The following is a 13,087-nucleotide window of genomic DNA, read 5'->3' on the forward strand; positions in this document are numbered from 1 at the left end:
TTTTTCTAATATTTTATAACTACCTAAAGTAAACTGAGGTCGTTTCTTGTTTATATAACTACCTCATTTATTTTTTATATAACTTTATTATATTTATTTAACTTATATAAATAAATATATTAATTGTTATATAACTACCAAAGTAATGCACCAGTGTAATCCTGAAATTCTTTATTGATGCTTGTCAAAGCAAACACATATGAAAGAATTGAGGTAAAATATTTTTATTTTGTTTTCTCATAAAATCCGGTGTCAGAGCAACATTTCCCAAAGTGTGTGCTCACGAATGTCAACTCCATAGATATGATAATAGGTGCCAGATGAGAGAAGGTTTCAATGGCACAAAATTTGTGGACACCTGAGTTAAAAAAATTAGCTTTTTTTTTTTTTAATTTATTTTTTATTGGTGTTCAATTTACTAACATACAGAATAACACCCAGTGCCCGTCACCCATTCACTCCCACCCCCCGCCCTCCTCCCCTTCTACCACCCCTAGTTCGTTTCCCAGAGTTAGCAGTCTTTACGTTCTGTCTCCCTTTCTGATATTTCCCACACATTTCTTCTCCCTTCCCTTATATTCCCTTTCACTATTATTTATATTCCCCAAATGAATGAGAACATATAATGTTTGTCCTTCTCCAACTGACTTACTTCACTCAGCATAATACCCTCCAGTTCCATCCACGTTGAAGCAAATGGTGGGTATTTGTCATTTCTAATAGCTGAGTAATATTCCATTGTATACATAAACCTTTTTTAAAAATGTACTATTCCCTTAATCTCTTAGTATGTAAATGTTTATTATGACTCTCCAAAACTTTGAGAGCTACCATGTTTCGGAACAGAGTTTGGGAAATTGAGGTATATATCACTTTTTCTTAAGATGTTCCACTTTAAATTTATAGATTCTGAGAAATAAAGACCTTTAGTAGGTAAATAATTTGCTGAATGGTAAATTTTACTATGACCTTTTGGTGTACAGGAACACGTTAAAAAAATAACTCTATTAAACTGTGTATTTTCCCTCAAAGATATATAATCGGTCAACACCACCAAACACAGAATTTTTATTACCTGTGCTAGACAGTGTATCAGGAACAAGGCTGAATGAAATACAAGTTTTCTTATCAAATAAATTCTTTCTCTTAATGGAGAGTAGATACATATAAATATAACGTAAAAGAATGCTCATCTACAAAGGGAGTTAAAGTCTTTTGGGAGTTTTGAGTCAAGAGAGATTCCTCATCACTGGGGTCACCTTTAGTTTAAGAGGCAGGATTTCTGGCTCTCCTCCTCTGGCTTGGCCAGTGCCATCAAGCTTGTAAAGTTCAGTGGGATCCTGCTCTACAGTGGCTTGGCTGCCTGCCCTTGTGGAAATTCTCATTTCTCCATCAGCCTCTACCATAAACAAATATGCTTTATGTGCTGCTTTTGTGCTTATAGGACCTGCATGAAATATGGCCTTGGGCCACTTGAAAATGTAACTATAAAATTTTATAGGAGATAATGGTTCCCAGAGTGCTGTCCCTCATCTTCTTCACTCAAACAACTTTTATGCAATATCTACCGCTTCAGCAATAATTGACATGTCCTTGTGAAAACTGATCCAATCCCTGACTATTAATTATTTTTTAATACAAAGTGGACTATTTAAAACAATATTCACGCCAGTGGCAGCTTTGTGAAGAAGAGCCAAGTGGGGGTGGGGGAGACACTCTGAATGTCTCAGAGATAAATATATTTTTTAAAGAAGAGCCCAGGGAAGGATGACCGACTGCTCAGCCAAGGCTCCACCAGGGACTTCTACTTTCTTTCATCCACTAACCTTGTCTGTGGGCTCACTGTCATTCTTTAGGGAACCCATGCTTTGAGTGCTCCTAAAATTTTGTGTTTCAACCTCTTGGATTCTGGCTTATGCTTAAAAATACTTCATAAATATATTTTATTTTGCTGTCTTTTCCTCCTCTCCTCCATACTCACCCCCCACTTCCTATCTTTCTTTTTTCTTTCCTTATGCTCTGGAACAGATAAGCCCATTTCTCATGTCATGACACACTGTGATCATTGGTCTGCTCAAGGCCTTTTTTGGATTTGTTTTTGTTTTCAACTTACTTTGTTTCTTCATTTCATATCATTTTTGCTATCTATAGCTTCATGGGGAATTTTTAAAATTTGATTAATGTGGGCTTGTTTTCTTCTTTGTGGGGAGAAGCTGGAGATTTTCAAAATTTGAATTGCTATGTCATTTTGTGCACTCCTATTTATGGAAGTGGTATTTTCATACACATCTCACTCTCTTGTGTATATTATGCGGTACCATGCCATTACTACGGAACCCTGTTTGTACACGTAGTCTGTTGCTTCTAATGGTTACAGAGAAATTCAGTGTATATTTAACACTTTTAACTTCTCCAAATGATAGCCACTTACCCTAAGTCTAACTCTCTGCTATCAAGCATGGTAATGAGCAATTTTATATATGTGCCCTTAAGGATCTGTGTGAGACTTCTATGGGACATATTATCTAGAGAGAAATTGCTGGGTTATATGCATTGCATGTATTCTCAGGAATAATATTCCTAGAGTATGACCACAGGAAATGACCAATAAAAAAGGAACACCACCCATGGTTCTGGAACTAATTCCTAGAGACCTCAGCTCTGCCAGGTATCACTATCTTAGGTAATGAACCATGGAATGGTCTAACGGCTCACTGAGGAAGATGCAGGTTATCTGTGGTAGCAGAAATCAATTTAGAAGATTGAGAGGAAGCAGCTATTGGCCAATCAGAACAAAAGCATTAACAGATACATGGTTCTGATACATACATCAGGCTGGACATCAGCTGTGAGCTCATGTATTAACTCTAGAGTGGGAGGTGGCTCTCTGGAATGGAGGCCCTGGTACACCTTCCCAATAGCAGGTGGGAAGATTTTGAAGAGACAGATGACTGTCACTGTATCAGTTTGTTTTTCAGATTTCAATTTTCTTGAATCAGTTTTATCCTTCTGTATATTTCCATTATTTGCAAATATTATAGAGGTTTTCAAATGCACTTATATATGGCTATTTGATATTCTCTCTCTCTTCTCTCTAAAATTTCTGTTTGTATCTCCTAAAAGCTCTGAAAGTTCTAACAGATACTACTAATAAGAATGGACAGGGTATATGTTCCCCCATAAGTATTTCTTTTCTTTCCTTCCCTCTTTTTTCTCATCATAATTCTTATTTTTCTTTTCCTCTTGTTTGGGTCATCCTCTGACGATCTCTTACAATGTGAATGATAGTAAACTCTGGTCACCATTGTGTTTTTTTCTATATACAGCCATGTCCAATTGGCCACTGCTGCAATCCCCAGCCAACATCTGATGGTTCTGCTGTCTCCATCCTGTCCAGTTTCAACTTCCATCATATAAGACCAACTCCCAGTTGACTCAAACTTTCTTACTGAAGGCTGCAGCCCAGTGTTCCCACTGCCCTACCATTCAATTATGCTGTAGGGGTATCAGTATCTTCTTTCAGGTATGACATTGCCCTCCTGCCACCGTTCTGCACACTTTTCACTGTAGTGTCCAAACAAATGGTGGTCGGTGGTAAATCCACTTTATATGACTCTCTGAGAAAGAGTAATAAACTCCATGTGTCCCAGTATCTTAGAGAGATTTAGGAAGCCAGATCTTGAATCTTTTAGTTAGAGTCACCAACCCTTCCTTTATGACTCACATGTAAGTATTGAGGGCCTGGATCGGAAGACAGATTTTTGTGACAAACGATAATGTTCTTCCTCTGAAACATGGGGCCAACTTTGTTTGCCTGGTGTTTCTATCTTTTGGCATGAGGTTTCCTCCATTCCTCATGGAAATGGACCTCTAGTAGACTAACTTCCATCAGTTCAGAGATTTCAGGACCCCAGAGATGTACATTGTTCCTTCTCTCCATTTATGCCAAATAAGAATGCCAAGGGAGAGAATAAATAGCAGATGGATAAAATGTTGGCAGAAGCCTGGTCAATGAACCTTTGCCACAAATACGGCAAGTTACAGAGTAAATAAAAATAGTCAAATAACAGTGGGCCCAGATGATAAGTAAGAGAACACAAGTTAATTTACAATTACAAACATGTCTGGGAAGTGTTTCCACCACTGGGTCATATTTGGATGAGTCTTGGCAATTAGGATTCATTAACCTACTCCCTTGGGGATCATTTTATCTCTTTAGTATGACTTCTATCTCTTTACTGATTTAGTCCATATGTATTATGTACCTTAATCTCTAAGAGACCAACATTTTACTTCTCATTTTCAGGTTCTTATGAACCTTGCTTCCATTACCCTGCCTATGCAATGTACATACTAGATCTTATAACGCCTATTATATAATTCCTAAAATTGAACTTAAAGTCCATGCTGGCTTACAAGGCATGACATTCTCAAGCTTTTGACTCATTTTTCTTTATGAGAGGACCATTGATTAAGGCTAATGGGAGGTATGTTGTAATGTTCTTTTCTGCTTGAAGGAGTTACTTGTGGGGTAACTATGGAATAAGAGAGAAGACTCAAGGTTGAATCACAGATTACCAGCTCCTCACACCTCTGACTGTAGCTAAGTTATTTAACCTTTTTAGGTAGTCTATCAGGTTTCTTGCTGTGTTAAAAAGTAAGGATAATTGCTCCTCCCTATTATCACATGGCTATTGTATAACAAATTGGTGTAAGAACAGTTTATTGTTTCTAAATTTTATACATGTATAGCAAGATGGATAATATTTTATTTTCTTAACAACTGATGAAGAGCTTTTTAGGGTACAACTAACTTCAATGAGTCAGTTATTTGAGTGTGCTAGAGGTAGAAGTTAAACATATAGCTGAATAGACTAGCACAAAGGCTTTAAAGTAAAACTTTGAACTGAGAACATGTAGAGGAAATTAGAGAATGAGTGATGAGTAGAGTGCTTTGTAGGCATCCTGGGTATAGCTTTGTGAATATGTAATATGTCCACGTGAATCTCACCCATCCCCATCCTCCCAATCCTCAGTCTTAACAATGTATCAAACACATTTGAATGTGTTATAAAATCTGGTGGAAGAAGTTATTTTGCATTTTCAGAAAGTCATTTCTGAAAGTGGTTGGAGCTCAAGGTATATGGCTGGGGTACTGCTCCTATGGCATCTGCGTCTATGTCAGATACATCATCTTAGATGAACTGATGGAGAAAAGGAACACAATTGCTGAGTTAAATTCCTGTGGATGAATATTTCATATTCTTCTTTATTTGTAAAAGTTACAAACAGATTTAACTGCCAAACTGAAACCATGGCAGTGCAGGGCTGACACTGAGAAAGAAATATGCTCCTTCCACTAGTATAGGCAGTTTGGGGATTTAGGACTAAGTATAGGATGCCTGGAACTGACAAGGCGGGTGCTTCTACACATGGCAGAGAGAATAGCTGATGGTTTAATTTGGGCTATGGAACCAAGATTTCTTCTTGGCAGAGAAGAGGAGAGTATGAAGACATAGGCCTAGGGCCAAGTCATGAGCACATGGAGGCTCTGCAATTAGTACAGACTTGAGAGCAAACACTTATGGTCAATACCATGATTTCTTCAGTGTTACAGTTGGTGAGAAGGCTCCCTCTTCTGAGCCAACATCCTGAACTTATCAGAAGCCTATGGGTTCTGCCTATAATCTAGAAAGTTAGCCACAATTTGGAGTCTGGAACCCATAATCTAGAAGATATGATGTGAGAAATGGCAGACGCTAGATCTGAGTCAGCTATTGGAACTGTGTTTGGAATATAAGCAGCAAGAGGAAGAGAAGCCTTATCCTAAGGTATCCAGAGAGAGGCTCTGGACAGAAAGAGTGAAAAAGACTGGTTCATTAGGATGTACTCCTCTGCCTCAGCCCTCAGAGGAGCAGACACCCACCCAGTACTCTCTCTTGAGAGAAAGAGAGAGAAAGCACACGTGTGCACACATGACCTGGGGGTGGGAGAGAGGCAGAGGGAGATAGAGACTCTCATGCAGGTTCCACACTCAATGTAGAGCTCATCCTGGGCGTTCAAGCTCACAACCTTGAGATCATGACATGAGCTGAAATCAAGAGTCTGATACTTAGCCAACTGAGCCACCCAGGCTGCCCTAGATTCCACATCTAATCCTCTAAACTGTGCTTGCCCAGAGGAAAAAGCAAGGTACCCCTGAATGGGGCCAAACAGAACTATAGACCTCTGCATAAGTAGCATATTATTGGTTATTCTCACCTTCCCAACGGTAATTTTCTCATGAAAATTCTTATTTTTGTCCTTGAATCCTTGAAAAATTTAGCAAAATCCTCCATTTGAACCTTCTGTAGTGTTCTCTATAGCAAGGTAAGCATGATCCATAAAGCAAGATGGAAGGGGTTACAGATGTCATGTCACTGAGAAGGAACTTCCTCTTATCAGTGATAGAATCTTGACACCTGTTAAGAGAAATCACACAAAACTTGAGACTATATGTCCTTGTGATGTTATACTTGAAAACTGTGTCTTAGGGCTGCCAAAGAATTATTTAATTCTCTAGAAGAAAGTACCTTTCTGGGTTTTGATTTATTATTGATTAGAGTCCAGACACTGAAATTACATATAAACTATAGAGACTGAGGAGTTGTATATGACTTTTGATCAGCGGAATGGAAATGATTTTCTTTCAGATGGCAAAATATAACTCCAAAGATCCACAGTTTTATTGCCCTGTAGATTATTGACTAGTTGTGCATCTAATTTAGCAAAATTATTTCACTACCCCAGTTTCATCCAACTATATAAATTTCTGTTCCTAAAATGCTCTTGTAACAGCTTCACAAGCCCATTGTTTATCACATTAATAAGTTAAACTATTTTTGATATGTTTTATGAAAGTCATGTTTTAATTTATGTTAGAAATATACGTTGAGAGACCAACAGAAAACTCTGGACAGTGAATGGAGCCCCAGTCTCGTAATTTTTACTCCTCCTCCAAATAAACCAAAGAGCCTCAGCTACATTTCATGACTGATTCCTTGATCTTAATCAGTCATTGTGCACATACTCAAATCCCAAGGCATTTATCTTATTATTTATGGCCAGATAATTCATAGAAAGGATACGATGCTCAAGTCATGCAGAGTAAACATCATTATTTTCGGGGGTCACAATCTCCTGCTGCTTATCTCTCATCATTTGTACGTTTCCTGTTTGGATAAAATGATCTGTTTCTTTTTAATGCTATTGACTCAAAGCATATATTTGAAAACTGCTTATTTATTCTGTTTATATATGATGAGGAAGTGTCTACTCATAGCTTTAAAAATATAAATTACTCTGTTTGGAAGAGGTGTAGTTTGCTCAATTTTTCTTCTCTCTGTTCTGATTCCTAACCTTTTGTGGGTAAACTGAGAGAATCTAATAAAACCTCTAGACCCTTCACCTTGGAAAAGATGAACATATGCACGATACTTTGAAAACAATTTCAGGATTTGAAAGATCCCATGGAGCTCACTCATAAATCAACCAAGAATCTAGGAACAACAAATCAAGTGACTCTCCTCTACCATTAAAAAAGCATTATCCCCCGGTCCCAGGATTGAGTCCCACATCAGGCTCCCTGCATGGAGCCTGCTTCTCTCTCTGTGTCTCTCATTAAGAAATAAATAAATCTTTAAAAAAAAAATCCTTTCTATCTTTTTTTTTTTTCTGTTTCTAAATCCACATTCATAGCATCCTGTTTGAAGTTTAGAACCATATCTTGGGCTCTCTTTATAAACAAACTATTTCAGCATCTTAGTTTGTGCTATTTCCTTTAGCATCGCATTTAGTTTTTATCATAATGAGATATGCATTTTGGGGACATGAACTATATTTTTCACAAGAGATATGGTCTCATCTTTGTTTCTTTTATATATACTTTTCTTGATGTAACTTGAATTCTTAAGCCATTTATCTTTCTCACCTTACAACTTTCCACACACTGCTAAAATTTAACCATGTGAGATGGAAATAGAAAAAAAGTCAAATGCCAGTTGATATTGTAACATCCGCTCTTAGGGGCCAAGTGAACAAACCTTAGATAAAAGTTATTATAGCCCTCACTGTATTGTTTTAAAAGAGGTTTTATTTTCCACTGCATTGTAAATCCTTAGAAGCATACAAATATTATCACCTATGAATTTTTCCCGCACTGAGCGGATCATTTGGCATGGAGCAGCAGTTCATAAAACATTCCAATGGATAATGAATGATGGAAGATATTTGAAAGATTCTTTTTCTTCAAGGAGATATTGTGTTTTTCAGTTTCATGGTTCAATTACTGTTGGATTAGTTAGTAAACATACCCCACTTTCCTTCCAAGCTATCTATTACTATTGTGATTAATATCTATGACATTGTGATTAATAATTCTAGTGTATAAACATGAAAGTAAATGAAAACAGTACTTTGTGTTTAAAATAAATGATAAATAGAAGAAAGAAAAGCAGTCAATACTTTACAAATGGGAAGGGCACAGACCGTTTAAGGTACATTATTTTAAGCTTAGAAACTGATATATTTCTTTAACTTTGCCTTATGACAAAATTCTGGAAGCAAGTCAAAACAGTTTGCATAGAGAGGCATTTATTGATTCTTTTGCTTAAAAGCGTCCTTCCTGAAACATTGCGGACATGACGAAAGAACATGAACTTTGGAGTCAAAAGGACTGGCTTAGAATGTGGGATTCATTTCCCTTTAGCAACAAAATCAAGACTGTTATTTAACTCTTGTATGTCTCATTTTATTTATACAAAAAATTTGAAGAATGTAGAATGCATGGGGTTGTTCACTAATTTCATAAGTGAAATAATAGTGATATCTCAGGAAAGTGCCTGAACGCTAGGATGCATTACATGAAATCAGTTAGTATCTTATTTCTTTTCAGTCAAGTTATCCTCTGCAGGGAAAATTTAATTTACACAGTGCCTCCTGCAGAGGATGTAAAATTTCCCACATACATTACATACATAGATTTACTCATGTAGAAATAGCTACAGTAAGGACAAAGGGAGAAATACGACTGAAATAAGAAGAGAAAATATGCAAAACCCAACTTCGAGCTTCACGTCACTGGTGATGGCTATATAAATGAAATGGCGGAACTCAGAAGCTCGTTGTGTTTCTTGTTACATGCGTTCTTGTAAACATCCACACATCATCTATGTCCTTCTTATTAGTGCCACCTTCTTCAAATACCAACAACCAGGTTATTGTAAAGTATACACAGTTGAGGCCTGATCCATTCCCCCTAGGTTGAATGACCCACTCTTGTCTGTTACGTGCTTGTTTTATCGTCTACTTCTTCATTATGAACTTCATTCCTCATTTTCTCCAACCTGCTGCTGTGGGGTTTGGAGAGAGAGATAACTCATTGTTGTCCTCATATATTGATGGGGCTAAATTTGGAGAGAAATTCTTACCTGGGTCTTTTATAGAGTGTTAGAGTACTCACCTTTTCAGAATCTTGATGCCAGCTCTCCCCCCTCTCCCCATCTCTCTATCTCATTCTCTCTCTCTTTCTCATTTTTAATCTGGAAATTTGATGGTGAACTTTCCCCAGTAATCAATTTACTAATTCCTTACTCCAAGAGCTCAACAGTCTGTTTTCCATCCCAGCTTCGACTTTATCCCTGATTTATTTAAGGATTCTTCATAAGTTATTCTCCTATTTCCTTTCCAAAAGGGCTTTTTTTTTATATATGTGAAATCTCTTACCTTTGTTTTCTTTGATATTATCCCATGTTCAGCACATTTTACAGATTTTTAAAATAATTTCAGATATTTCTTATTTATTTTGGTATTTTGGGCAGATATTCTAGAAAAAAGTTCTGTATAATTTTAGATATTTCCTATTTGTTTAGTGTTTTGGTCTTTATTATGGACATCTGGAAGGAGTAGTCAAATAGGCAAGTTTTATCATTTTAGAGAAGCAGTCTCTTCCTTCTCTTTACTGAGAGATAGTTTTAGAAGATGATATTGTGTAAGGAAAAAGTAAAAGATAAAGAGACTGCTAAGAGGGCCCCAAACTTTGTAGTGTGCCACTCAGTAGAAGTGTGCTTCTGAGATACATAATCGAAACACTGGCCTCTCTACTTCTAAAGATACTTAAGAGAGTTCCCGTTGGCCTCCAGAGGTTCCTTACTGATCTCAGAGTGTTCTGTGGCAGACAGCAGTGTTCTGTGTATGTGGCCATCTTGCCTAAAGTCTGTGAGATGCTCTGGGGTGGGGTGGACACCTTATTCATCATTTTTGCCTGGTTTCTTGCCCCACGAATAGCAACCTATACTAGTCAATACATGTTAAGCAAAAGTATTAACAGGAATTAATTGAGAGTCCCTGATTTCAATCTTCCCCTAGAGCTAGAAAGAATTCTGTTTATGAACTTTAAAATTGTTCCAATTATAGAACTGTAATATGATCAGGGGTTTTTCTTTCACCCCTGTACTTCTACCTGACAAGAACTAAGGAGCAATTTTTAAAAACTGACCATTATCTTTTCCCCCTATGTTAGTATGGAGAACCATACCAAATAATCCTGAAATGATTATTGTAGGGACCTTATGTTAGGCTGACTTAACTCAAGAGTGTATTCCCAGATCTTCTTCCTTCGATGCATGTGAGCCAAATCTCATCATTGGCCCTGTTTCCAATCTCACTTTCTGATTTTCTCTTGCTTTGTCCTTCTTTGGTTTAAATGATTTTCTGAACTAGTTCTTTGATTCTCATTTTCCTTTTTCCCTTTTCTCACCTTCAGCAAGTTTTATGCCTTCAGGCATGGTGTCTAGACAGACTGATGGAGTCTATCAAGGCTCAACTTTGGTAACTGCTCCCTCCCCATCTCCAGCAATAACAGATAGACAGATACCCCCACACATAACCACATCCACACACGCAGCTATCACTGCCTTCACAGGAAGCCATAGCAGCAGCTGTCCTAAATTCACTGAGTAGTAGTAAGGAAGGTCCAATTTAATCAAAGGAAAGTATCATAAAGTTGCAAGCTACATGCAATCTACAATTAAAAGGAGCAAAATATCACCTTAGGTTTGATGGTTGGGGGAGGGGCTTTATTGGCTATTGAATGAATGCATACAGCCTCAAAGCTCATAAAAGTTCAAATTGTTGTTGTGTAAGAATTTAATATGCTTAATGTTATGATGGCCAATATCTAATATTTTCCTTTATCGAGACATATGTCTAAAAGATCTATCACCCTTTTAATAGAGATGAAGAACCAAGGCTCAGAGAAGTTAAGTGAATTGTCCAAAGAATAAGCAAATAAGTAGCTATAAGACCTGGACTCAGAGCTTCTAATTTCAAAAGGCATATTCTTATAAGCACTTTCTATTGGACCCTACTGTTTACAGAACATTCTCGCATAATCAGTATATTCAATTCTTACAATATTCTATTGAGTTGATATTTTCTATGGTTAACTAACAAGTATATTTTCTATAACTAACTAAGAAGAATTTCTACCCAAGCTGCCCCAAAGTTGAAACCAGAACTCACCGCAGGTTACTTGTCTCTAAATCTATGGATTTTTAACTATCACTAATGACTGTTTTGTCCATTCTATATGCTCTAAGAATAGTGACGAAAAGGATTAAAGGTAATGTTGAAATTATATTTTGTTAAAGTCAAAGTTATCAGTGACTTAAGGACTCTTACTTTGAGCTCATTGCAACTTCTCGCTCCCAAATGATTTATCTGCTCAAATTGACAAATATCATCAGATAATTTGATCACTAACCAAAGTGATCGGAGAAAGATTTCTTGGCAAAGAGTTTGTTGTGGGTCGAATTGTGTCCCTCCCAATCACCTCTACCCTCACATGTGACTGTATTTGGAGATTACTTACTCTCAGTGACTGAGTGACCCTATTTGGAGAGAAGATCTTTCAAGAGGTAACTATGTTAAAATGAAATCATTAGGGGACCCTAATTTAATATGACTGGTGTCTTTAGACATCTTTAGAGGAGGAAGTATGGACACAGCCACAGGCAGAAGGAAGATGATGTGAGGACCCAGGGAGAAGTTGGCCATTTACATGCCAAGGAGAGAGGCCTGGAACACATCCTGTCTTCATGGCCTCATTAAAAAACTGTCTCTGACTACACCTTGATCTTGGATTTGTAAACTCCAGAACTACGAGAAATAAATTTCTGTTGTTTAAGCCATGTAATTTGTGATACTTTTTTTAGGGAAGCCCTAGAAAAATCAAGAATGTTCATAATAAATTAAAGAATTCTTTATGAGTCTTGAGAAAATAGCAAACCATTTTTGACATGACAAGAAGAATTTCAGGATATATATCCTATATATAGGATAATTTCAGGATATATATATATATATATATATATATATATATATACACATATTCTCTCTTAAAGAATATTAACCTAGCCTCTTGCTCTCCCTCTCCAGTAATTGGTAGTGTGATCAGAATTATGGAGGTGTCAAGCATTAAAATCTTGAAATTTCACAGGACTGATTAGATTATATGGGTTGCCTCTCTTCTGGGCATAAGGAAAGTAATAAAGTAATAAGGAAAGTAATAAATTAGAGCTTGCTTGCAAAGATTTTATGGTAACCAGGATAGTTTGAGGTAATAACAGAAAGCTTATTTTGTAAATGATCCTCCAATTTTTTATAGTTCCTTTTTTTGATCATTTTATCTTGGTGGTTTTTCATGTGTTAATTTATTGTCAGAAGACTATACTTTCAGGGATCATTTCTATAGTTTGTTAATTTTTTGTCAGGACATTGGCAGCTTCCCTTTACTCTTGCCACTAAGAGAATTGGTAGTAATTAGCAGTAATGTATTTGGAGAGCTGAGTATCAACAGTCTGTTTAAAGATAATGACTATAAACTGGCATATGTAACTCAAAGAATTTCTTATAATTTTTCCTACTATAGGCATGTGTAGAAAAGGAAGAAAGAAGGTTTTTTTTTTTTCCTTTTCTACCCTTGTAGTTTCTTGACTGAGGTTCTATAACAAAAGACAGATTGACAAGAAAAAAAACAGAGATTTATTAA

At 36.7% G+C, this 13,087-nt stretch overlaps 1 pseudogene; it reads left to right on the forward strand.

Annotated features, from left to right (window-relative positions):
* The first annotated feature begins 12,759 nt into the window (after positions 1–12,759).
* LOC112652057 (small nucleolar RNA U3) lies at positions 12,760–12,846 on the forward strand (annotated as a pseudogene).
* The last annotated feature ends 241 nt before the right edge of the window (positions 12,847–13,087 follow it).

This window comes from Canis lupus, chromosome 4 (assembly GCF_003254725.2).
Source record: "Canis lupus dingo isolate Sandy chromosome 4, ASM325472v2, whole genome shotgun sequence".
In the NCBI taxonomy this organism is placed as follows: Eukaryota; Metazoa; Chordata; class Mammalia; order Carnivora; family Canidae; genus Canis; species Canis lupus.